This window comes from Perca fluviatilis, chromosome 3 (assembly GCF_010015445.1).
Source record: "Perca fluviatilis chromosome 3, GENO_Pfluv_1.0, whole genome shotgun sequence".
Lineage (NCBI taxonomy): Eukaryota > Metazoa > Chordata > Actinopteri > Perciformes > Percidae > Perca > Perca fluviatilis.
This window is the reverse complement of record NC_053114.1, coordinates 6,914,736-6,942,204: the sequence shown is the minus strand read 5'-3', so window position 1 is coordinate 6,942,204 and position 27,469 is coordinate 6,914,736. Positions and strand designations below refer to the sequence as shown.

Genomic DNA, 27,469 nt, shown 5'->3' with positions numbered 1-27,469 from the left:
GTAGGATTAGGGATAGAATTAGGTTATGGTTAGGGTGAGGGTAATGGTTAAGGTTAGGCATTTAGTTGTGAAGGTTAGGGTAAGGGGCTAGGAAATGCATTGTAAGGGGCTAGGAAATGCATTGTCAATGACGGGTCCCCACAAAGATGGTGCCACAAATGTGTGTGTGTGTGTGTGTGTGTGTGTGTGTGTGTGTGTGTGTGTGTGTGTGTGTGTGTGTGTGTGTGTGTGTGTGTACATGATCAGTTTGGTTTTTATTAGTTATTTGATGCTATAAAAAGGGAAAATTTTGACCGATACATATCCGAAATAATCATCGGATGTTGATCGGTTGTTCACAAATTCAAAGTCATTTAAGCCCTTAAACCCCTGCCAATTGCGTGCACCTAGTCTTCCACAAACCTAGGGAAAACACTGTAGTGTACCAAATGTTCTCATGAAAGTCCGTTTTTTTTGGCGCAGGTATGCATTTTTGACGGATTGCTTGCATGACACGTGTGTGTGTTTGTGTGTGACTTTTTGAAAATGGCTGACATCTGCCAAGCAAGCATTGGCCTCTGAATTCCTGAACACACACGCACTTGCATACATTCATTCTCTTTCCAGGCTCCTTAACTAGGAAGAAGCCATAACTTACCCTTTAACACACTCACACACACGTAATAAACACACATGGAAATAAGCACACACAGCCTTCCTGTATGGGCGGAACCACCGGATGACATCATTGGCTGCATCTGGTGGCCTCTTGGTGATCTGTCTTCCAGATGTAGAGAACAGGAGCAGCAGATGGCCCTGTGCAGAGCCATTGACAATTGGGGGTCACCACCATCCTGTTTTTGGGCCTTGTTTTGGTTGAACAGAGAGACCGATTTATACCCTATGTTTTCTTTACTGATATTTGGAGTAGGCCTGTCGCGATAGTCAATAAATCAATTAATTGCATGATAAATAAAAATGAGCTCGATAATTTTTTTCCGGACGCGTTAATTTCCATGTGCGTGCTTGTTTGTTTTCCTCTGCCGCCACGGTATCAGAAATGGGCTTTCCGCTATGTACATGAAGGGCGCACCGCCGCTCCTTCAGCTGTTTATGAAAAGTCGTAATTACACGACTCTGCAGCGCCGTCTGAAGAAAACTGTCATCCGCTCTCTCACCCCTTTAGGGTGAGCAACTGGAACAGTGACAGGACGTCATCACTCGCGAAGTCGTGCCAACCAAATAAACAACAGGGCGAGTACTACTTGTCACTCAATCTTAGGCAAAGTGACAAACTAACATGAAATCCGCATGCACGCGGGTCCCGTGAAATAAGACAGCAACAGCTTATTGGAAAATAGCATTGTGGACACTGAATTTGATGAATTTACCATTTATCAGACCTCAGATGAGACAAGAAGCTAACGTTAGCGAACGCTGCAGTGACGGTCCTGAGAGTCCATTTTATTTATTATTTCTGGTTGTTTAGTTCATTTATTGTGGATATATTCAAAATGTCTTCCAGTTCCAGTGTTAAATATTCTTTAGAAATAAAAGTTTATTGATCTATGAAAAGGTGTACCTGCATTATTATGCAATTATCATTATATTAGATGAAAATGGTCTCTCAACGACAATATTATCATTTATCGCAATCATTTCTGGGACAATTTATCGTCCAGCAAAATTTGTAATCGTGACAGGCCTAATTTGGAGTAGTAGAATATTCGATGTTGTGCCAAAATATTACACAAGTTGAAGGTATTAACTTTACATTTTTTTGTCAGTAGGGTTGCAACTAAGTCTGCAATAACGCAGGTCTTTTCATTAATTTTGAATGGGGGTAGTGCTTTAACGGTAATGCGTTAACGCAAAGAAAAGGCAGCGGGCCCGCGGTGAAAAGTTGTAACCGACTCAGCTTTTGGAGAAACGCAACCCGACTTCACGCTGCGGTGGCAAATAATGTAACCGGAGATCCCACTTGTCGGTGTGTTTTTGAGGCGGTGTGAGAGTCCCGTACAGGAAACAGGAAACATCACTGCCTCTATCGCTGCCACAAGAAAGTTTTAAATCGGCAAACGCAAGCACAGAACTGCCCAGGAGTTTTTTGTAACAGCTGAATGTTTGCCAAACAAGACGTGTGTTAAAGAACACAACTAGACCATTTAACATGGGCCTGCTGATTATTATTTTTAATTAAGTAATGGTCTGCGAAACATGAACAATATACCTATCACAATTTTCTAGAGTTGTAGGACTATGTGTGGTTTAGATTGGACAGTCATGATAGAGGCCAACACTTTTATTGGCTGACACCCAGTCGGTCGAAGCATCCCTAACTGATTAAATAACTATCCTGATGAAGCAGCCCTTCAAAAAGCTTTTTTGGATGCACTCAAATGCAGTACTCACGCTTGTTAAATCTTTGGCTGTGGTTCGTGGGTAGAGTCTTTCACATTTACTGACCGTACTATTGCAGTCCTGACTTTATACAGATGACGGATACAGAAACGATCGGAGGCCTACACTGCATTTTCGGTAGATATATTTCTGGACACTTTATTGGAGTCCATTCCCTCTCAGTAGCCAGACTCAACCAGATAATGGTATTTTTTGGCGCCAGTATGGCCGATCCTGCTGTGTAGAACTGAGCCTGTAAAACTGGTCTGCTTCCTTTTTACAATCTCTATACGTCTTTAATGTGTCTATATGTGTGCTAGTGTGCAGTAGGCCCGCATGTAATGAGACGAGCGTTAGGAGCTGTGTTTGAGATCAGCTTCTTATGCTCGACTCATATACTGCATGTGTCACGTGGACATTGCAGATCTTTAAATGTCTGTGTTTCTGAGCTCTTAGATGTGCCAAGACAATTCTACGAATTGGTATCACAGCCAATCTGGGTGTTATTTTAATGGATCAGTGTCGATAAAGTTAATAAAGTCTATCACATTGTGATGGTTCGGCCCGCCTCCCAGCATTTCGCACTAGTGGGCTCGCCACTAGCAGTTAGAATTGACCACTGACGACTGCGTTCAAAACCTAAACATATTGATGGACGAAACAGTTTAGTTGACAAATGGTCTTATCACTCGAGATCGCACAACTGTCAGTTTTTTGTGAGGTTTTGAGAGGCGGTGAGTCGAGCTGCCCGCTCCTCATTTGCATAGAGTAGTCTGCAGCAGATGCCCAATATTAAAGGACTCCGATTTGGATCGGGGGCAAAAAAAAGAACATTTACCACTTTAAGGACTTTTCAGTGATTTTCTCTCTCTATTTTTTTTGAGCAATGATGAGGATTTTCAGGAATGTTTTCCCTAGATTTGTGAAAGACTTAGGGGTACGTAATTAAAAATTGGCGGTGGGTTAAAGGTCCCATGGCATGAAAATTTCACTTTATGAGCTTATTTAACATTAATATGAGTTCCCCAGCCTGCCTATGGTCCCCCAGTGGCTAGAAATGGTGATAGGTGTAAACCGAGCCCTGGGTATCCTGCTCTGCCTTTGAGAAAATGAAAGCTCAGATGGGCCGATCTGGAATCTTCCCTTTATGATGTCATAAGGGGAAAGGTTACCTCCCCTTTATCTGCTTTGCCCGCCCAGAGAATTTGGCCCACCCATGAGAAAGAGAGAGACATCATGGCTTGCAAACGAGCAAAGCATGGCAGTTGGTCAAGGCCACACCCCCACCCTCCACCTTGCCCCCCCTCTCTCCTCCTCAATAGCATTTAAAGCTACAGACACAGAAATGACACATACTAAGGAAAGCTCATTGTGGGACTGGCTCTAGTGGCTGTAATTCTGCACCAAGGCTGAATTTCGGAAAAGAGACTTCAGATACAGTATTATGGGACCACTAAGGCCTATATAAAAGCATCCAAAAAGCAGCATGTCATAGGATCTTTAAGGGGTCCTTGCTACAAGAAAATTATATGTTTTTCAATAAATATATATATATATATATATATATATATATATATATATATAATATATATATATATATATATATATAAATATTCACATATTTTGGACCATTATTTTTAACATATCTGTGTCTAAAACTTTGAAACAGCTAGAGCAAATAATAAATAAATAACACTAAAAAATCTTCTAGACAAAACTTGCTAAATTAGTCCAACTACAATCATTAGATCTGAGAAAAGTCATTTAGTTACATTCATTTGGCTAAGGGTTAAACCTGGAATAGCTTAAATCTGTAGCCATACCCATGGGACTTGCCATGGGACACTGTGGTGTGCGTGTGTGTGTGTGGGTGTGTGTACCCGGCTCCCACCCGGGGTCACAGACAGATTTACTCGGCTTTAACGCTCAATTGCCTCTGCTGTTACTCCAGACAACAGCAAAGACAGATGATTCCATAGCGCATCTGAATCTGACACAGAGAGAAAGATCAGATCAACTTCTCTAATCCACTTCTGCTCCCATAACATGTCTTTAAAGTGGATCCGTATCGCAGTCTTTATGGCTTTAACCAGTGCACCACATGTGTTCATCCTGTCTGAGTATGTGCAGGAAATTCTAGAAATTCTAGAAAAACAAAAATGAAAATGAGCAGCAAAAATATTTTTAGTAAACTGAAACTAAATAAAAACTTAAACCTTAAAAGAAAAACTTAAACTGAAACTACATTGGCAGGTTAAAAAATTAAAAAGAATGTAAAAAAGGAGACCGCATGAATTTCCATCAGCTCAGGACTCAGGACTCCTGACTCAGCGACTAAGAGACAACTCACAGTTTCAGAGATGGTAATATTAAGCTAGAAAATAAAGAGCAAAGAGGAACATGAGTATGTTCATCCAGCTGTGGAGATCCACAAAAGCCAGTCAGGTCGAATCGTAACCTAAAAACCCAGTGTTGTAGTCAAGACCACCTAAACCGAGACTAAGGGCGTTTTCACGCCTACCTCATTTGGTCCGGACTTTCTGACTTTTCAGTTTGGTCCGAACCAAAATTGCAGGTGAGAAAGGTGCCTCGGGCCACGGTCCCGATCAAAAGACCAGATTTTGGTCCGATCAAAAGAGGTGGTCTCGGTCCGGACCAAGCTGGTGGTCCAGTTCGTTTATAGTGTGAAAGCATTTTTTGGATGGTTCGGATAGATCTTTAGTGCGCTTGCTTAACTGCAGTGTGAAACCAAAACTTACCTGATCAAATGCATACAATGTAACAAAAACACGAACCTTGGTCCGGACCTTGGTTCAGTCATCACCAAGACCAGAGAGTATCGAGACAAGACCAAGTCCAAGGTAGGGCGAGTCCAACGCTGCATGACATGATAAAATGTGGAAAATGCTTACCATAGACACTTCCCAAATTGATCTGAAAAATCCACATTCCCATTAAAAAAAAAAAAAAAAAAAAAACACCCACAGAAAACCAACGAAGTTTCTTCTTCATTCACCTCTTTTATTGCCATAAGTGTGTTATGAGAAATGCGATCATTACACTACATTACATGTCATTTAGCTGACGCTTTAATCCAAAGCGACTTACAATTGCTATATTTGTCAGAGGTAACACCCCTCTGGAGCAACTGTGGGTTAAGTGTCTTGCTCAGGGGCACACTGGTTGCTGTATCGCAGTGGGAATTGAACCCAGGTCTCCCACACCAAAGGCATGCGTCATATCCACTGCGCGGTCACCACCCGATCAGATTTCAGCGTGCGCACATGCATTCAAACTGGAGCTGCGATTGGAATCCAGCTTGAATCATCGTGACTGTCTGACCATCTGAGTGTGATGTGAATGTTAACCACTGTTTCCTGTGATGTACGACTCAGGCCTGACCTTTCTGCCTCACCTGCCCCGACGCTTCATTAGCCTTGAAAGCGGTGTGTAATTAATGAGTCTTTAGTGAGCCCTTACGCACTCGTATGCTCTCTCAGCATGACAGCAGGCTCTAAAGTAGGCCTATGTGTTACCACCCCTGAAATATATCCCTCAAATCACTGTAAACTCCTCTGGTTGCAACTTTCTGTTTGACTCAAAGCTTAACCTATTGCGTTTTGGTAATGATATATCCTAAATCTTAAAAAAAAAAAAAAAAACTCCTGCACTGGATACAGGAAATATTTGAATATGTGTGCATCACAGGACAGAGAATGACATGTAGATTCTTGTTCGCATATGATGTTAAAACAGGTGATCACCCGACTAATATTTGATATTTGCCGGTAACGTGGCAAACAGCGGGGGCTACGGCTATGTACTGACACTCCACCACAGTCGGACACACCGGAGAGGCTCGCGTAGTACAGCTATAACGCAGAAACTCCCTATTGCAGTATGTGTGCTTTTGCCGACTGTCAAAGCACCACAACACTGTCTGAAAGACAGAGTCTTGACAGTAGTTGCTCATGGCTGGTTAGCTCTCCCTACTAGCTCTGCGTTGCTACTATTCTCGCATTGCCAGACGGTAGACAGTAAAACGTGCTCTGGTTTATTGGCATTTCTTTAAACCAATCACAATCGTCTTGGGCGGTGCTAAGAGCCGGACGGAGCCACAGTGCCGCTGCAAAATAGGAAGGAACTTGTTTTGGTGGAGCATGTGTAACATTCAAAAGTCGTGCAACCTAAAAACTCTGATTGGACAGACTATCTGTCCAATAGCTAGCTGTCTGGATTTACCCTGCAGAGATCTGAGGAGCAGTTAACCATAGTCCAATGGATCCACCGGAGTTTAGAATGCCAACACAAAGACAGAGGAAGGTGACAACTAGCTGGCTGAAATAAGGGGACATCCGGCGGAATTTTCCCGCGGCAACTGAACGGTCCCAAAAAAAGAAACCTCGTCGATATAGACCACGTTGCTAGCCATGTCACACTGAGCAGTGGCTTGTGAAATTTGCATCACAGCTGTGCGCTACAGTTTCCAGCCACCCTGGTCATATGCAGTTCACATTGAAATGGACCCTTCTCCAGCCCACATGGCAATCTGGGTCGCAAAGCTGAGTTGATTGGCGAGGGTCACGGGGGGGGGGGACACGCCATTCAAAGTCGACCGAAATGGAATAAAACCATCAAAAGCCGTCTCGGTATTGTTCATTAACATGGAGTATTTTTCCAATATCAAACCAGAAAATGAATCAGAAAATAACGTTTTATTTCTGATTCACTGCTTGTGTTTGGCTCTCCCTCTCTTCGTTTCTCTCTCTCTCTCTCTCTCTCGATGGTTCAAATTGTTTGTGCTTTCATTGAGAAAACATATTTTCCTTCCTTGTTTTATTCACTTTGGTTTCTGAATCAAGTTCAAAGTGTCTGCTGGTGACTGTTGCGATTATTGGAGAAACATTAGATTCACATACAGCTATTTTACACCAACAATATCTGTTATAGATGAAAATACAATTCAGCCTGGATTCAGTTTTTCCTCAAAATACCAGACCAGTGATAGATTGCTCCAGTAGATATTGTGTGTGTGTGTGTGTGTGTGTGCGTGTGTGTGTGTGTGTGTGTGTGTTGTGTGCGCGCGCGCACGTGTGAATTCCCCCTTTTTGAAGTTCTGTAAGTCGCTGCATAAGCTCCCATGTGTCTGTATGTTGCAGTGTAAGCTTGTTTGGCTGATTGGCTCGCATTTAAAAAGTGGTTTGATCCCCATTAGGGGCCTGTTAACCTGCTCTATCCCTTTTGTGCCCACTGAGCTTTGTGTCACACAGGCTGTGAACTCTGCTTCCTTATGGGAAAGGATTAGAGCCAGACAAATTCCTGGTCATCTCAGGCTATTCAGACAGTATTAGACCAGGGCCTCACAGTCACCGTTCCAGCCGAAGCAAAGTTTGCCTGTTTGTCTCATCCACAGACACACTGTTAAAGGAATACGCCACCGTTTGTTGAAATTGGGTTATTCCCCGTCTCCTCTATATTTATATAGGTGGGCAAATGCATTTTTTGTCTCAGTGCACGCATTGTCTTAGTCCGGCGATGCCGTGGCTAGCTTAGCTTAGCGTAATGAATGGAATCCTTTGTGACCGTGTAGCATGTCGTGAGTAAAAGTGACCCAACGACAACAAAAACGAAACCTAATTACTTCTTGTGGCCTGCGTATTCACAACGAGTAAAAATAGCACGGTCACAAAGGATTCCATTCATTACGCTAAGCTAAGCCACTGCCGGCCCGCGCGAACTTTAACAACGTACAAAATACACTTCCCATATAAATAAATATAGAGGAGACGGTGAATAACCCAATTTCAACAAACGGTGGCGTATTCCTTTAAATGTCAAGTCACATGCTCATAGCTTTTTTTTTGTATCTGCAAGAGCATCTTCCACTTCTGGAGCTGTTTTTAAAGCATATTAGATTTAGACAACGATATGGAAAAAAAAGGTGACTTTTCAAAGCCCATGCCAACAGGAACATTAAGTTAGTATTCTTAAAGGTGGTATTTAAAGATTGTATTGTTGTGTGGAACAAAGTGAGCTTTAATATTAAAAAATGTAGCATGTTAGTTACTGTTGGATCTTAACAGCTTAACAAGTTAGTAACATTATAATGCACAGCACGCTGCTCATCAAGTTATCATTATAAAACTAGATGAGAAGTCACGGGGAAGACTGCAAAGGCACAACTGAAGCTTCAACTGTAAAGGACCATACCACTTGTTTGGCCCATTTTAAAGGATGAATACTTTAACTTACTGATGGAGTAGTGTTGATTTCTGTTTGTCTTACTGTTTCCGGGCAGCTATTGAGATTTGATTTAGATACAAATGTTTTTAGTTATGTAACCCGTCACGGTGAACATCGAGTTTCAATCAATCCATTCGATCATTCAATCTTGATTTTATCACGTGAAATGGTACGAGGGACAGTCCCGTTGGAATGTAATCCCATCAGCTCTGTCAACTTGTGTATGATTTATCATACAGCAAAATTTGGCCATCAGATCGGCACACAGAAAAGGAGTCGCCCGGCTGAATGGCACCGGCACTCCAGGGGCACGTTCTATCTCAAAACGGCGAAGACCGTTTTTCTACGGTTTCCTGGTTGAACGAGACGTTTCCTCGGAACGGTTTGAAGCGGTGTGCGTAGTGTTTTGAGGTATGTTTTCTCTCATTTGTTGGGTGTCTCTCTCATTTATTGGCCGTGTCACAGGTGATACCCAATCAGCAGAGACGTGCCTGTAATAAAAACAGTTTAAAAGTTTTAAAGAACGTGTTTCTACGTTTTGTCGGGGGCCGAACGTGGTCCAGGAATCCAGTTCAGTCTCAGGGAAAGGACACCACAGCTCTGGACATCCCGCTGGAAACGGACGCAGGCACCGAGGCCTCGTAGCGAGGACTCATAGCCACGTGCCATCACCATCCAACGTCAACCACATAAAACCGAACTATTGTTTGTAATAATAGACGATTCAGCAGAGCTGACGGAAAGCCGGCTGGAGAGGTCCGCGCCTTCTAGAACCTCAAAAGTTGGATGGGAGTTGTGAAACAGTACATTTGTTAGCCCTAAAAACGAAAACAATGAGCTAAAAGAGGCTAAATCACTCCGTGAAGCGGATAGGAGCTGCAGAGTTAGCTGATAACTCTCTGCAGTTTTAATCCTGCACTTACGTCAAAGTCTAAAGGTCGAAACACACCGACCAGACGGCCGACCCTCGGCAGAAAAGGCAGTCGGACTGATCGGTCTCCCCGAGTTGGTCAAAAAAGTGACACACCGAAGCGACGAGACGTAATACGTGAAAAAAAAGAAAAGAAAACTGGCAGCTGATTGGACGAACGCGTCATGTGGGCGCCGGCAGGAGTTTTGGGCCCCATGACAAAAAATCCCATCAAAAGCTTTACATAACTCTAATTAAAGGTTCTTGTAGTTCAATACTAGTACTAGCACAATATTTACTGCTGGTGATTTACACATGCATGCAAGTCTAGTATGCAGTTCACTATTTGATGCAAGATTAAAAGCAATCAAAAAATGTGCTGAAGGCCATCTTTTACAGTCTCAATGTATTTTTATTGTAAAATTTGACAAAATGGAAAATTCCCTTAACAAAATTATTATTATTAATTATTATTATTATAATTATTCATGAAATATAAAAAAAAAAAGTAAAACGAACAAACTTAAATATATATTAACTTTTCAATCAAAATAAATTAACATCATCCTCTCAAAACAATGAAAACAGCTGATTTTTTGATTAATTTTTAACTATTTTGTGGGGCCCCTGTCAGTTATGGGCCTTTGGAATTGTCCTAACTTTCCCCCCCTATACGGCGCCCCTGCGGTGGGTCTGGTTTCTCCGGAAATTCAAAGCCAGACTGTCATGGCGGCTCGTTCAGAATACGATCTCATATTTTACTAAAATAGTTCACCGAAACGTGTTTGTGAAAACATTTTAAGCGAGAATTAGGCCGTGCAGTTGCTGATTTGATCCTATAAAAATTGAATTGAAATTGAATTGAATCGGTCTTCATTACAAATTGACAAAGGTCAGTTTAAAAGATTTTCGTCAGATCTTGAGAGACTCTAGTCACGCTTCATTCCGCCTTTTGTACATGTCACATCGGCCAAAATGAAGGACGACGGACGGAACACACGGAACAGACTCGAGCCACTGACCTCGCCAGACCGTCCGGCGGCCGATTATCGGCCTGAGACTTAACACAAAGCAAGGACTGGAAGTAGGAGTACAGTTGAATGGAAATCACAGGCTATTCAGTATACCTGTGCCATTTTGGCAGTGAGTGTGGAAGTTTTATTGCGAAGGTGTATAACCTCCCACTCGCTCCTTCATCTTTTTTTATGCACTGCTTTGCCTTGATACAGTATGTCTTTCCATCTCTCTCCTGGAATTTCATCATCTTTACCTCAGCAGATTCTGTGCTAAAGAAGAGAAAGAGCTGCGTCCTCCCATCTATTTACCTAATTGTGCGCATTATGCAAACCTCTCTTAGCGTTTGCTTTGAAGCCGCTGTGCCCTGCAGAAATGCACCTTTTTTTAGCTCTGCTTTCTCAACGTCTGAGGCGTTCATAACATCACATAATAATGATGACGATAAAGGTTTTAGTGAGGCAATGGCGACTAAAGATAAATTATTATTATTACTAACTTTTGACTCAGAAGTAAACATTTTTTTGGATCACCGTGCTAATTTAAGCTGTTCCAGTACCATTAGAAAAATGTTTAGCATAAATGTCACCCAGCAAACCATGTTCTTTGGTGTAGACCATGAGGTGCAGTTAAAAAAGGTAGTGTACCTATAAGTGAAAAAAGTAAGTGAACCTTTAGTAGGTCTACACAATATATCATTTAAAAAAAAGAATATTTTTATCTTCATCGCAATATTAACAGGCACAATATACACATGGCGAAAGGCTGCAACATATCGTGATAGACACAAAACAGATTCTTTGTGCAAGTTGAAAGAAAATAAATTTTTTTTTTTTTTTTAGTGGTACCTTTTATATTCAATATAATGTTCAATTTGTCCATAAAAGAATGTTGGAAATGATTTCCTTTCATTTGTTTTAAATCGAAAAAGCAATTTATTGTATTGTAGGAGAATACTGAAAGCAGCAGAAATGCAGAACTGAGTACATTTTAATAGCTGTATATTTAACGTTATCACATATATTCCTCATATCGAGCGGCCCTAACCTTTAGCTGTCATTTAAAAAAAAAAAGTTGTACAATTTGTGATTGCAAACACATTTAAAATGTCATCTGTGAAAGTCTTTTCCAACCTTGTATTTGCATGGTTCCCTTTGCAGTAAAATATTATCAAAACAATGTCTTTGATTTGGTCTTAATTCATTTCATTTAATGTTCTGGGGATTTGGGTGGAAATATGGCTGTTGATAACATCTAATCCAAACTGTGAAGAACGTGCAGTGGAAAGTGTCTCCCTGTCTTTAGGCTGCCATCTATCCTCGTCCTCCTCCATCCCCCCTGACATCACCTCCATCCATCCATCCATCCATCCGCTCCTCACTCCCCTCTCTCCACTCTCGGTCCGGGTCCTGTTGAATAAATGATGGCAATGTGATACTGCACCACCTGCCTGTGCTGAGCTGGACACTGACAGAGCAGTAGGAGTGGGCTAGCACTGAAAATACAAAGTCTATGTCTGAAAGGGGCATGATTGATTTTCCAATAGAGGACTTTGTCCATATAGGACACACTCACTCACTCACTCACTCACTCACTCACTCACTCACTCACTCACTCACTCACTCACTCACTCACTCACACACTCACTCACACACTCACTCACACACTCTCTCTCTCTCTCTCTCTCTCTCTCTCTCTCTCTCTCTGTCTCTCTCTCTTGCTTTTTCTGTCCCTTGCTCTCAAGTATAAATACAAACTCTTGAGTTTGTAGATAAGCGTTCTAGCATTTGTAGCATAGTACAGTGCATGTTTGAGTTTGTGTGCATTTCTATTGACTTGAAGGGCGTATGCTGTGTGGAACCACATGGTATGTGTATTGTGTGTGTGTGTGTGTGTCTCTGTGTGTCTGTGTGTAGGAGTGGGAGAGTCATGCTTTAGGAATGTTCTGTATAATTTGCTACAGTGGAGCCTTTTGCTGCACCTGGGGCCCCATGGGAGATGAAGTTCTCTCTTTTTTTTTTTTATTTAATATTTTTGCCCAGACGTGTGCGAGATGGAGTATCTATTTTGTCCAGCAAAGTATACAGGCATCGAAGGTACCTAAGTTAGTTTATTTACTGTATATATCGCAATTTAGCAACAAGGCAATTCAAAGTAATTTGGGGCTGTCAAAGGGGCTGTACTCGAAATGCTGGGGGGGACAGCGGGCTTGGATTGCCTACACGCGGCTCTCACAGACCACTCCACAAATTCATACGTTTTGTTATAGCAATTTATATTTGTTTGCTGTTGTGTTAATCTTCTGATTGTCAAGTTACAGTCCCTTTTAAAGAGAATAGAAAATCAAAAACACGACACAATACAATAAGTCATGTATAAAATACGAGAATAAAAGTTCAGTGCAGTGTAAGAAATTAATAATTATTAGATTTAATAAAAGGCAATGTCAACCATGATAGTCTTCAGCATTGATTTAAAAGAACTGAGAGTTTGTTCCAGATATGTGATGCATTCTATGTGGTGCATAAAAAGTGAACGCTGCTTCTCCATGGTTAGTTCTGACTCTGGGGACAGACTACCTGGCAGGTCTGGATGGTTATTATGATCATAATGTAGCAGCAGATCAGAAATAAACCATTCAGTGCTTTATAAACCAACAGAAGTATTCTGAAATCAATTCTTTGACGGACGGGAACCCAGTGTAAAGACCTCGGGAACTGGAGTGATGTCATCCACTTTCTTGGTCTTTGTGAGGCCCCCAGAAGCATTTTGCATCGCTTGGCGCGGTCTCATCGATTCCTTAGGTTTAAGTTAGACAGAGCTGAGTGTCTGATGTCAATAAGTCGTTCAAGCCTCACTCAAGCCTCACTTAAGCCTTTGAAACAAGGTTAAATGTTCTGAGTCGTGCATACAACGAATAGGATTGTGAAGAGCGACTTTCCAAGTAAGATATCTTGCCCGATAACGCGCAGACTTTGCTGTTTGCTGTGGTACTGGCTATGCCCCGGGTAAATAACAGCTCACGTGATTGAAAGCTGTAATAATACTTGGCAGTGATAAGCTCCGAGACCTCACATACTCACCATTATGTTGTTGCTTGGTATGGTTACCATGCCTTGGATACCATGCAGACAGGGGCTGCTATTTAGCAGGAGAGAGAGAGAGAGAGAGAGAGAGAGAGAGAGAGAGAGAGAGAGAGAGAGAGAGAGCAGCCATCACACATTGATTATAATAGGCTTGTTCGAGATGAGCCAGATCTGCGCAGAATCGATCACCGGCGATCGGCGCCCAATGCATGCCGGTTAGATTTGTGTCCGACTTGATCCCGACTTGCTCTGACGTCATGCACACGTGGGCAACGATAATCTCGCGAGATCAAGGCGGCCACAGTTTTTAGAGCCAGGCGCCGCAGTTGCTCTCCACCGACTGCAAGAGTCAGGCGGACCCAGGGCATGCTGGGAAACGCCGGCCTCTCAGCTGATCTAACAGCTGATTGGTTCAGAATGGACTCAGCATGATGACGTTTTATATAAACTTTTTATTGATTTTGAATTGGAGGGATTTTAACTGCGATTTGTCTGATTTAAAAGCTTATTCTGTACAGAACACATGTTGTGTGGCTCAGATTATGGATCATTGATTGTTGCTGATTAAAATCAGCAACAGATTGCATGTAAAGCATTCTGACAGCTACTCTCATAATAAAAACAACTGGAGACCGTGTACAAGCAGATTTATGGGTCTGATAACATTTCATTAAATCGGAATCGGACCATAGTGTTTCTGTCACTTCCTGTTCAGCCTGAAGGCTGCTGGAAACGGCTGGAAAACTGTCCGACTTGACAGCGGATTTTTGTCACCGCCCCCGGCTGCCGCCGCCTCCTCTCGTCCACTTGACAGGCGAGGCGCAGTTCATCTCGAACGTGCCTAATGTCTTATCAACCTGAAACAAAAGCTAGACATTATTGCACTGCATACTTCACTATCTAGGGGTGAATTGAATGAATTGAATTGCCCCGCTCTGCCGCTATCAAAGCTGCCTGTGAAAACCCAGCGTTAGTCTTGTTGATTATATATAGGCCTACCCTGAGTTCAATACTAATTTTCCTATTTTATGAAATATGTCGTTTATTCATTTGTAAGGTTGCAAAATTCCTGGAATTTTCAAAGTTGTAAACTTTCTATAGGAATTAACGGAAATATTTGGGAATAAACTGGATATTTTTAATATTGCTTGTTATAATACGGTTAGTCTATAACAGGGAACTTAAATGTAATTGGAAAAAAACATCTTGCAGCATAATCTTGGTTAAAACAACCTGATTTAATGCAACTTCAGTTGAATGTCCTCCCTATATTCGTCAATGACATGCACGCACGCAGTAATCAGCATAGGCTACTACATACTAGCCAACATTTAGTATTTAAAATACGGGAGTTTTTTTGGGGGGGGCGGGGGAGGTTATGTTTGGTGGTGCAGGTTGGCGCGGTTTGTTTGTGTTGCCGTTTGTGGAGCCTGGGCTGTCTACAGAGACTGCGTTTTTTTTGTTTTACAGTGTGTTCAGGGCACAGGCAGCTAGTGGATAGTGAGGAGATGTTTGCTGTAGGTATGTGACAAAAAATGTTGTAGCCATGACATCGCTTAGAGCACCTTTTCTAAGTGGAAAAAGTAGAAACAGTAAACAGTATAATTAACTTTTTTCCCCTCCAGACCACAGGTCGAAAAGAAAATCACATTTTAACTTCAAAATCACACCATACATCACTTTACAATACAATTATACACATAAAGATAACAATAAAAGCATTGTAAAAAAAAAAATGTAAGCATCGGCCATTGTCACGTTTTTCTACCTGAGCAGGACATGGGGGGCATACATTCAGCCCTAAAAAGTGTTTGGCCAAGGCATTCACATCATATACAGGATGGTTGTACATTTTGTAATTTTGCTGGATTTTTTTAAGGCTGATGCAGTAAGTTAATAATGATGCATTGTCTGACTTTTGTTTTCTTTACACCAACAGAACACAACGTTTTCAGACGAGGAGTGTTGGCAAGCTTCTAGGAAGGTCAGACTTTACTACTGGAACCAGGTAAATACATTGCCCAGTATCACTGCTACTGCTTCCACAGCACTCTAATAACATCATGTACAAACAAACCATCGTATTTTAACATGTTTTTCTTGGAACAGAAACAGCCAAATCAGTGTCTGTATATTTGCCTTTTAAATATACCTAATTTATATAGTTTATTCTGAGGGAAATAGAAGCTGAGCCATTTCTTCATTAACTGAAATGGACATGCACTTCAAAACTACTTGAGTAAGCAAAAGAACTAGGCTACATCTCTGTTACGTATCTGAGCCAAATTACTATTTCTTCAGCAGTGACGTCTTTGTGAAGTAGGGTTGGGTACCGGAACCAGTTTAGTCCACTCATTTTAAGCCAAAATGGGGATCAACGTTCAAGAAATTGCAAAAGAAGCAAACTCAACTGATTTTGTATCCTAAATATGTCCTGAGTAAGGAAAAAAAAAAGGCCAGAAGAATCCCATTAGGGGAAAGTTTCGAAAAAGAGTCAAATATAGCCTAGTCATACGCCTATTAATTCTTTTTCTCACATGAATAGGGTAAATATTTTAACCTTTAGATATCACCATGAAAATGACTGAGTTGATTACTTACATTAAGACAAACAAAAAAAATATTACAAGTTTTTTGAAATTGTTTGTTAACATGGGCAAACGGTGCATTATCTAATTACATATGTGCTAATTTGCATAAATACCACAACAGATCTAAACATCGGGTATAGCCAGGTGAAAACGTCTTGTTGAATCCTGTTGACATTTTAACAGTAAAAGATTTAATGTGAAGGTCTGAATGGAACCCATTTAGGCTGCCCATGAGCATTAATACATAGAGGCAGGAAGAAGTACTTTAAACCAGCCTTTATTAATTATTATTGCAGAGATGGGGAACAGGACCTACCTTTTGTCTTCTGCATTCTCCTTACCCTTGTCTCCTGTTCTTTCATCAGACTCATCCCCCAGAAACAGTCCCACGGACCCAGCCCCAAACCCCATCTGTGCAATAATAATTCATAAAGACTGGTTTAAAGTACTTCTTCCTGCCTCTATGTATTAATGCTCATGGATAGCCTAAATGCGTTCCATTCAGACCTTCACATTAAGTCTTTTACTGTAAGATGTCAACAAGATTCAACAAGGCATTTTCACCTGGCTATACCTCATGTTTAGATCTGTTGTGGTATTTATGCAAATTAGCACATATGTAATTAGATTATTATTGCAAGATAAAAGTGTTTAAGGTACAAACCAATCGACCAGGAATGTGTGTGGATGTATTTGATTCGCCACAGTGCCAGGTGACGTTACATTAAATTTAGGGCTGCACAAAATGAAAATATACGATATGCGACGACGTTGTTGAAAAACGTAATAATTACAGTATATTACTCACGATAAATGAACAGATATTAAAGTGTTCTCTGTTCTGCTGCTTTCAGTATTTTTTATTTTCAGTAAAATACAACAAACTGCTTGTTGAATTCAAAACAAATGAACATTGACTTGAACATAAAAAGGCACCACTAAAAAAGAATGACAGTTACATTTTAACATTTTTAACAAGTTTTCTTCCGATATTTTCTTTCAACTTACAAAAAAATCTCAGACTGTCCTTAGCTTTGTCGCGCGATGGTCTTTTAAGCCCCCAACGTCTCCTTCCGCGCAGCACTGCGACCGTGAATGCCTCGGCCAAACACTTTTTAGGGCTGAATTTATGCCACCCATGTCCTGCTCAGGTAGAAAAACGTGACAATGGCCGATGCTTAAATTTTTTCAAGGCACCCAACCCTAACCATAACCATAACCGTAACCATTGCTGCCTAATCGACTTCCAGGCAGCGCTGCAACCGTTGACTTCTAGCGCCCTCTGGGCCGGCGCCCCTACTGCAGCAGTATAATGGTCTCTGTCTGAACATGGCCTTAGTGCTCATCAATCTACAAGAGTCCATGAAAGAGAAAATGACAGCAAACATGTTCTCTGTATTTCTTTAACAGAGGCAGCAGTGGTAAAATATGGACTCATCATGAGTCTGGATTATTAGGTGGTAACCACATGTTACACACATGTCACGCCACTTAGCTATACAACATATACCTAAATATCTTTTAAAGCTAACAACGGTGTCCGATTTCAAGTTAATGAATATTTGTGAACTGTAAGGGTTTCGTTAGCTGCAACTGTCCCTTCAATCCTATGTGTACAGATTGCGGCTAGTTAGCTTAATTTTTGTTCGTAATTCGAGTATATTTACAGTTTGAATTCCGTCACGCCACTTATACAACATCTAACTAAATGTTTTATTAAGCTAACAATGGTGTCCGATTTCAAGTTAATGAATATTTGTGAGCTGTAAGGGTTTCGTTAGCTGCGACTGTCCCTTCAATCCTATGTGTACAGATTGCGGCTAGTTAGCTTCATTTTTGGTCGTAATTCGAGTATATTTACAGGTTGAATTTCGTCACGGCACTTATACAACATCTAACTAAATGTTTTATTAAGCTAACAACGGTATCCGATTTCAAGTTAATGAATTTTTGTGAATTCCAGAGGAATTCTAAGAGGAGACTAGCTAGCTCTCATTGATAGAGCTCCATCCAGCCGCAGGCTCTATCAATGAAACTCACGGACAAGCAGCGTTTATTTCCCCAATCGTTTGTTTAAATAACTCAACACATTATAATTATACACATTAAAAGAGTAACTGGAACCTGTGGTAAGAGAATGCTGGCGTAACAAGCTCGCTGACCGCGCTTTCACTCACATACACCGGGCATTTAATGGTAAAATAGCATATGCACAATGTATACATTTTCTGAGATCTGCACGACCTAGATTCAGAAGACTAACTGATCTCAGGTCAGTTGTGTAGCCTATGTAAATGTTGGGGCGTGACCGTTCTCTTAATACACCCACGGCTGTGACAAAGGCTCCGGATTTTGAGATGCTTACGCAAGCAACTAGCTTTGTTGAGATTTGCCCGTTTTCAGCGGCAGTTTCAAAATATGAGATTTTCATAGTAAAGGGGTGTCAATGGGATTTTGAGCTTATATGTATGTCAACCCACCGAACTGTCGTTATTCAACTATGACAGGGTAAAATCGGTTTTGCATTCTATCACCCCTTTAAATCACATTGTTACAGCGAAAATATCTCTGATCTTTCCCTTTGATAGTGTAATTAAGACAGTTTTGCTTGATGAGAGGTCTCATAGAGAGCAGACTGTTTACATGCCCACATGTATAGATTTCTTCCTGTGAAATCTTGTGTTATTTCAGTTCGGGGGAGGGGGGGAAAGGAACAATTCTCCAGCTCTGCTTTGATGTTTGGAAATCTCCCACTGGCTCTGATTCAAGAACTCTCCGACTTGGAAGGGAAGAGGTTTGCTGTAGAAGTTTGGAGCCAAAGCTGAAATGATTAGGCTTGCATTACAGCGGGAGAATTGTAGCGTCAGCAATTTTTTATATAATGGGAGCGCTTCTAGAGGCTTTGTTTTCTATATCAAAAGTAATATCAGTCCAGTAATACTCTTTGTGAAAGTTTTCCAGACACAGAAAATGGCAGATTCATCTTTGTTTTTTTGTGAATTGAATGTTAAGTCTTTTTAGTTACTTAAGACTTCTGATATGTTGACTTATTGTCCTCCCCACGTCTTTTGTGAGTCACTTGTTTCAGTCATTTTGTAGACTTGTCTCAAACCCATTCCATTCAGATAACTGGATGTGTTCATGTGTATGCCAAGTACAGTTCATGGGTCAGTCTTTGTTGTGGGTCGTCTCACATATGCTATTGCATATTTCTCCAGTGCATCGGGTTAGTGCTGACAGCCTCAACTTAAGCCAGTGCACTAAATCCATCTTGATCCAACATCAGTGGGAAAGGGGATCTCGCTGTGATTGATTAGACCTCTGTTGAAAGACCATTTTGTAACTACAGTATGATGGAACAATGTAGCTGTCAGATCCGTGTAACTGTGTCGAGGTATGATGGCTCCTAAGGTGGAATATGTCATGTTCAGAACGGCAACTACAGCTAGATTTTTGAAGGCAGATACTGAAATTTTTGACAGAGATGTCAGAAAGCAGTTTTAGTTTTTTATAACAGTTATACAGTAAGAAATTTAAAGCTGAAAAAAACTTGTCAATGCTGTGCCTATGTATTTGCAACAAAGATCACTCTAATAAGGACAATTCTTTGAAGGCAGCTAGCCAGGCTCCAAAATAACAATGACATCGCGAATAAAACATGTTTTTCATAAAACAAGGTTGATTTCATTCGGACTTGTGGCTTCTACAGGGGCATAAACCATTTCACGATCTTCGAAATTCGAAATTCCGGTGGCCCTGAGAGGCCAGTGCACGTTAATAGATAACATTGCGCAACATTAAGAGAACACACGCAAATAGATAATATCACGCAACATTAAGAGAACGCACGCAAATGGATCACAACACGCAACAATGAGAAAACGCACGCAAATAGACCACAACACGCAACATGAAGGAAACGGAAGCAAATAAACCACAATACGCAACATTAAGACATGGTTTTATGTCAGTTAGCTGGTTAATAGCTGGTTTGATTTGCATTGAGAGATGATTTTATGGAAAGTACCCCATGCCAATCTCTAGGTATGGTGAAGGGCATGTGATGATGTGGGGCTATTTTAATTCCAAAGGCCAAGGGAACTTTATCAGGATGCATAGTATCCTGGATCCATGAAATAACTGGCCTTTCAAAATAAAAATCTGCCTGCCTCTATGGGAATTTAAAATAGGGGTGTACTCACTTTTGTTGCCAGCGGTTTAGACATTAATGTCTGTGTGTTGAGTTATTTTGAGGGGACAGCAGTTATACAAGCTGTACACTTAATACTTTACATTGTAGCAAAGTGTAATTTCTTCAGTGTTAAAGTGTGTCCCATTAAAAGATACAGTGCCTTGCGAAAGTATTCGGCCCCCTTGAACTTTTCGACCTTTTGCCACATTTCAGGCCTCAAACATAAAGATATAAAACTGTAATTTTTTGTGAAGAATCAACAACAAGTGGGACACAATCATGAAGTGGAACGAAATTTATTGGATATTTCAAACCTTTTAAACAAATAAAAAACTGAAATATTGGGCGTGCAAAATTATTCAGCCCCCTTAAGTTAATACTTTGTAGCGCCACCTTTTGCCGCGATTACAGCTGTAAGTCGCTTGGGGTATGTCTCTATCAGTTTTGCACATCGAGAGACTGACATTTTTGCCCATTCCTCCTTGCAAAACAGCTCGAGCTCAGTGAGGTTGGATGGAGAGCGTTTGAACAGCAGTTTTCAGTTCTTTCCACAGATTCTCGATTGGATTCAGGTCTGGACTTTGACTTGGCCATTCTAACACCTGGATATGTTTATTTGTGAACCATTCCATTGTAGATTTTGCTTTATGTTTTGGATCATTGTCTTGTTGGAAGACAAATCTCCGCTCCCAGTCTCAGGTCTTTTCAGACTCCATCAGGTTTTCTTCCAGAATGGGTCCTGTATTTGGCTCCATCCATCTTCCCATCAATTTTAACCATCTTCCCTGTCCCTGCTGAAGAAAAGCAGGCCCAAACCATGATGCTGCCACCACCATGTTTGACAGTGGGGATGGTGTGTTCAGGGTGATGAGCTGTGTTGCTTTTACGCCAAACATAACGTTTTGCATTGTTGCCAAAAAGTTCGATTTTGGTTTCATCTGACCACAGCACCTTCTTCCACATGTTTGGTGTGTCTCCCAGGTGGCTTTTGGCAAACTTTAAACGACACTTTTTATGGATATCTTTAAGAAATGGCTTTCTTTTGCCACTCTTCCATAAAGGCCAGATTTGTGCAGTATACGACTGATTGTTGTCCTATGGACAGAGTCTCCCACCTCAGCTGTAGATCTCTGCAGTTCATCCAGAGTGATCATGGGCCTCTTGGCTGCATCTCTGATCAGTCTTCTCATTGTATGAGCTGAAAGTTTAGAGGGACGCCGGGTCTTTAGTTTTGTTTTTTGGTCTGATACTCCTTCCATTTCAATATTATCGCGTGCGACAGTGCGCTCCTTGGGATGTTTAAAGCTTGGGAAATCTTTTTGTATCCAAATCCGGCTTTAAACTTCCCAACAACAGTATCTCGGACCTGCCTGGTGTGTTCCTTGTTCTTCATGATGCTCTCTGGCTTTACACGGACCTCTGAGACTATCACAGAGCAGGTGCATTTATACGGAGACTTGATTACACACAGCTGGATTCTATTTATCATCATTAGTCATTTAGGTCAACATTGGATCATTCAGAGATCCTCACTGAACTTCTGGAGAGAGTTTGCTGCACTGAAAGTAAAGGGGCTGAATAATTTTGCACGCCCACTTTTTCAGTTTTTTATTTGTTAAAAAAGTTTGAAATAGCCAATGAATTTCGTTCCACTTCATAATTGGGACCCACTTGTTGTTGATTCTTCACAAAAAATTACAGTTTTATATCTTTATGTTTGAGGCCTGAAATGTGGCAAAAGGTCGAAACGTTCAAGGGGGCCGAATACTTTCGCAAGGCACTGTATAATGAAATATTTACTAAAATGTTAGGGGTGTACTCTCTTTTGTGAGATACTGTATGTTATGTACCAAAAGTCAGTATGTCATTATGTACAATAATCAAATCATAGGAATACTATAACGGTATTTTTGTTTGTCAGAATGTAAATTATTCAAGAAAAGGCCATACTCGATGTCATCTTATACTTGCATGCAAAATAACCTAATTAGAAGGTGTCCCTTAACATTATTTACCTCGTTACAGCCATTTAGCATTCAGCAGGGTTTGAGCACGCCAAGAAACATGCTTCTAGTGTGAAATAAAGTGTTTCACAGCACTGATTGACGGTACGGAACATTAGATTGTGACAAGAAGTGACAGAAGCCTACCGAGTCAGATACCAGTGTGAATCCTCTGTTCTTTTCACTGTGTGGTTGAACTGTACAGGCAGCCAGCCCCACTGAGACAGAGAGTTCTCCAGAGCTGCTTCTCATTTAGAGAAAAATAGCACACAAGATGACTCACTGCCACACACACGCGCACACACGCACACACGCGCACACACGCACACACACACGCACGCACGCACGCACGCACACATACGCACACACATACACACACAGAATTGTTGGCGAGCACTGGGGGAAATCCTTTGTAGCGCCACGCTTTATCTCTTCATGGTCACACTCCCATAAATCAATGCTGTGTACTAGGGGTGGGGGAAAAAATCTTTTCACGTGTGTTTCGTGACGTTTTTCTTGCAACCATTTTTAAAAGGATTTGTTTTCCCTAGAATCAAAATATATATATATATTTTTTTACCAATGATTCTCCTCAATTTTTGACAGCGACTACACAATTTCCGTTTCCAGCAAAACAGAGCGAAAGCAGAAAATGCATAAAATCCATGTTATGTTCTTCTTCACAGATGAAATAAATGGCAGACTGACTGACTGACATGTGATGTGCATTCATCTTAGAAAAGAATCAGTTTTTAGAAATGTCTCATAATATACAGTAGTCTCTAGTAGTGTATTTTTCAACTTTTGTTATTGTTAAAGAAGATCGCAGTACACAATACTATCGAATCGCAATACTTGTAGAATCACAATAAATGAAAAACGCAATACAAATCCAATCGGCACCCATGTATCATTAAAAATAATTGAATCGGAACAAAAGCACATCGTCCCGGCCCTACTGTGAACCCCTCTGCTACTCAGACTGTTGCTCGTTTTAATAAGCAGACATTTGCATTGACAAGTGAAATAAACTGGTGTGTGTGGTGGGGGTAAGGATAGGGTGAGAACGATGACTTTCCGACACCGGGTCAAGTGTGGTCTGATGGTTTGTTTACGAGAGTTGAAGTTAACCATTAGTTTAAAGTTTGGGCTGTATAGCATATGGTCAGCGTGGACAGATGTTCTGTCAAAGAGTTTATTACCCCGTCGCTCGACCCACTGACTGGCTGTGCATTTTATGGGCCCTGTGATGACAGAGGGTGGGGCTCACATGGACGTCGGGCCAGGGAAAGGGGAGGAAGAGGCAAACTGTGAGACAGAAGGGCCGTGAAAGAGGAAAAGGAAAGCCGGGAAGTAGCAAAAAAAGGATACGGGAAGAGAAGAAAAATCCAGTTTGGACTGCCAGCAAAAGCTGTGTTTTCTGATTTATGTCCAGCTGGAATACCTCAAGTCCCAGAGGCGAGCGAGGTAGGAATGAGGGCGAAAGTAGCTTTGCAATGAGTTACTTCAAATGAGACTCAATTTCTCATTCGGAGTTTAAGCTCTAATCTTGTAAATTACAGTTTGGTGAGTAACCGTACGTACACACCGACCACCGATTTGAGCTTCAAAGTTACAGGAAGTCCTTCATTTTCAATGGAAGCCGGCTTCTCTCAGCTGCAAGAAGCGGCAAATCCGTCGGCGTCGCGTTTTGGGCGTGTTGAGCAACCCGAGCGTCGAGCAGAAAGTTGGAAGTTTGGTCAACTTTATGGCAGTGAGCTATGCCTCAGCGGCAAACGACCAGCAACCAATCGGAATACAGACGTCCTTCGCGCTGGCTGATTCCAGAGAACATATGTAAACTTCCGTTCCTACCGAAACGTTAGTTCTGAGAAAATGGAGGAAAAGCTCATCATCGCTGTTGCTGGGTTCCCTATAATTTATGATATGGATGTGCCATTTATGTGTCTGTCGCTATTGAGGGGAGGGGGGGGGGGGAGGGGGGTGTGGCCTTGACCAACTGCCATGCTTTGCTTGTTTGCAAGCCATGATGTCTCTCTCTTTCTCATGGGCGGGCCAAATTCTCTGGGCGAGCAAAGCAGAGAAAGGGGAGGTAACCTCGCTCCTTATGACCTCATAAGGAGAAGATTCCAGATCGGCCCATCTGAGCTTTCATTTTCTCAAAGGAAGAGCAGGATACCCAGGACTCGGTTTATACCTATCGCAATTTCTAGCCACTGGGGGACCATAGGCAGGCTGGGGGAACTCATATTAATGTTAAAAATCCTCATAAAGTGACATTTTCATGCCATGGGACCTTTAACTTAATAACCTGAATGTATTGATATGATGTGAATAACTGGAGAATGTGGCCCTGCAGAGAGACCATCGTACAGAGTGGAGCTTCTTCCTTTTAAAACAGATCTTTGGCTGAGTACAGACAGCGGCTGCAGACAGCACAGAGTTTATTTCTGGCCTGTTATCAAGTTAGTCATGGAGTTAACAAAAATCAGCGACAGACTAATATGACCTACCAGTACCTATACCAGTTTGTCATAAAGTTTGGGGACTCACAAGAGAGACCGATCACAAGCCGACATATCCTATGTAATCCAACTCAGGAACGCCTTTCACTAATCATTACTCATCATCAAAGCATTGAGTCCAAAATATTGTGAAATTTGATTGTGTTTTGCATGTGCTTGCAAGTATGCGAACATGTCGGGTTATGGGGCAGAGGCAGTGTAAAAAAAGTTTTATATTTCATTCATACTTTTGTTTTGTGTTGCAGCACAGCCATTTCATGATGTATCCATAAGGGATTCGGAACTATGGATTGTGAAGAGCTTTGAATGCAATATTCTTCATTATTTTGATGAAGCCAACCAGTGAATAATTTCTCCGTCTGTGACACCTTGTGGCACCAGTGTTGAGTTTTGTGAGAGCAAACCTTGTAGATACAAACAACATCTTCTACATGCTCGGATCTATGAAACTGATTGCACAGAATAAGTACTCGTGTACCATTTTGTTATGGTTTTTTTCCACACACGTGCTGGTGCTGCTGGGTGGAGTTGCTGTACCAGCATACAGATACACATGCTGGAACTGAATATATGGTGGAAAAGAAAAAAAAGACATTACATTTAAAGTTTAGTTTAGGCGGTACAGAAAAAAAAACTACAGCACATCCACACCCACCCAAAGAATTGTTTAACTAGAGTGGTGGAAAAAAGGGAGCTCCCGTGCAAGTTAGTGCAGGCTAACAATGAATGCCACTATTTCACACATTCCTACATGGATGTTGACAAATGTGCTAATGCTCTCCCCTTATACTGTCTCATTGAAATGAATGAGTGTGCAGAGTGCCTTCTCACCTAGTGTAAATGCTGGTCTGAACATTTGAGTCTTTGTTGACTTTGTTGAGTCTTTTTTGCATGCCTGCTCATGTAAGCATTTACTGTATATGGTCCTTCTTTCAGGGCAGGGTTGTGACTAGAGACCCTTTTGAGTGGACTGGACCGTTCTCAGCGTTAGACCATGATATGAGACGTGATAAGCTGATCCCGGCTCTACCTAGTCCGGCTATCACCAGACCAAGCTCAATCTTTTAAGATTGAACATTAGTCTGGGGAGTCTGCTGCTGTATTTCTACTGCACAAGAGTCGTGATCAACGGGCATAGTTCAAATGACTCTGTACGTAATTGGGTAGTCGTACAACCAATCAGACCAAACGATCCGGGTGGCGTCCTTCGCGGAGCCACCCGCTGGGCTAGCTGGTAAATTAGGCTTTTACCAAAGCCGGTCGGTAGTGAGGCAAACACATCTTTCTTTTGTAGGAATTGTTCCAGGGCAAGTTTCTCTTCCGTTTTCAGAGAAAACTTGCCTTTGAAATCTTTTAAAACAACAGCGACAGCGGCATCAACGGGTTGCTGCGCTTCGGTGGCCGCCGTGTTGAATGTAAACAAAAAGCTGCTTGCCGTCGCTTCTCTATCGTCATCGTGTTAAACCCGCCAATAGCGCGCCAGGTGGACAAGCCAGTTCGTGGCAGATCGGGCTGGATTTACCCAGTCTAGGCTGTAACTATACCCATACAGAGACTTCAATACCGGTTCCTGATGGAAACTTTTTTCGATACCAATTTAATAAAAATCCATTTTAACAAAAAGAAATGACATATACACACATACATTGTCTGGTTCCAAAATGACTACTTGTATCATCACAATTTCTGTTCAGGTCCAATAGAATTTCTTGAACAGTCATATCAGTAAATGATTTAGGTGCCATTAATGTGCGCGGGGAGCCAGCAGGACGTTACCCAGCTCAGCCAGAGAAGGACTCTATTCCACATGCTCATTGGGTTTAGTTGCCCCGGATGAGGTGGGATACTTCCAGCTTTATGTGTCTTTTATGGAACTATGACCCAGGAACCAAAGCCTTGGTCAGAAGTTCTTGCAAAATGTGACTAATGGCACCTTTCCACAATGTGGTACGGCTCTGCTCGACTCGACTAGACTCTCTTTTGGTACCAGGTCCTTTTTCTTGATTTTGTTTTCCACTGCGGATAGTACCTGCGGCATTCTCAGCTGATCGCCATTGCGCCGCTGTGTGAAACAGCCAAGATATCTTCAACGTGACACTAGCCGAGTCCTTTCTTCTGCAACCAAACAGAGGAACGTCTGCACTTGGTCACTTAGCGGTTTTGTGGGGCTGCCATTTGTTTAAAATCTGGGGAGAGCGAATGAAAACCTATTGACGATAGCTTGGCCTATTTTTTTAATGCCGTGTTTGTGCAGGATGTCCCGTGTCACGCTAATGGTGATTCTCTCTGACCAATCGGTAGTCTGCAGTGTTTTAACTCAACCTTCTGGTATCGGCTCAGCTCATTTAGAACCTCGGGCCGTGATCGTAATAAAATAAGTACCAGATACTATCCGGAACTTTTGCTGATAGAAATCCCCAAAAAGGAGCGTGTCGAGTTGGGGGTAAGACAGAGCTGTACCATGCAGTGGACCACGGCGTAACTCTCCCACCCTATTTGAGGATGGCCACATATTTGAAATCACAA

At 41.7% G+C, this 27,469-nt stretch overlaps 1 long non-coding RNA gene across 1 annotated transcript in view; it reads left to right on the top strand.

Annotated features, from left to right (window-relative positions):
• The window catches only part of LOC120556213, a 62,369-nt gene that overhangs the window by 21,518 nt on the left and 13,382 nt on the right, over positions 1-27,469 (top strand). The window contains exon 2 of the long non-coding RNA XR_005638826.1: positions 15,572-15,640. This is a non-coding gene — a long non-coding RNA (uncharacterized LOC120556213). The remainder of the gene's footprint in view (positions 1-15,571; positions 15,641-27,469) is intronic.